The sequence below is a fragment of the Apaloderma vittatum genome, unplaced genomic scaffold (assembly GCF_000703405.1).
Source record: "Apaloderma vittatum isolate BGI_N311 unplaced genomic scaffold, ASM70340v1 scaffold36561, whole genome shotgun sequence".
Lineage (NCBI taxonomy): Eukaryota > Metazoa > Chordata > Aves > Trogoniformes > Trogonidae > Apaloderma > Apaloderma vittatum.
Genome location: NW_009698017.1, coordinates 1,618 through 2,065, shown reverse-complemented (window position 1 = coordinate 2,065; position 448 = coordinate 1,618). Strand labels below are relative to the sequence as shown.

Sequence of the window (448 nt, the reverse complement as noted above, 5' to 3'; positions counted from 1 at the left end):
GCTATTTGCAAGTAAGAAAAGGCATTAGACCAGCAAACACGGTCCCTGCTGACCTTCCAGGTGCATTTCTGGAAGTAGTTGAGATCCTTTGACTGCTCTGCCAGCTCCTCTGCTCCTCTTACTGCCCCAGGAACAGCCCGTGGGGGCTCACCATGTTCCCTCCACACTGGGCAAGGTCTCCTCATCACCTGCCACCAGCCAGGTAGAGGTGTCCAACTGTTCTTCCTGCTTGGAAGGGGCATCTCAGACTCACCCCATAGCCAAGATGTAGAAAGCCCTCTCTCACCAGCCAGCTAACACAGCTTTGCAACATGCTGAACCTCTTGAGAGGTTTCTCAGCTAGAAAACAGACTGCCCCGGTCACCGGAGGACTGGGTGTCCCAGGAGGGCAACTAGAGCAACCCATGTGTGCCAGGGTTTGCTAAGCCACCACATGAACCTTCGAACT

At 54.5% G+C, this 448-nt stretch overlaps 1 protein-coding gene across 1 annotated transcript in view; it reads right to left on the bottom strand.

Moving 5' to 3' along the window:
* MYBPH (myosin binding protein H) overlaps nucleotides 1–448 on the bottom strand; it is a gene marked incomplete at both ends in the record, with an annotated part of 9,048 nt that overhangs the window by 6,989 nt on the left and 1,611 nt on the right. The gene's annotated exons all lie outside the window — the stretch shown is intronic.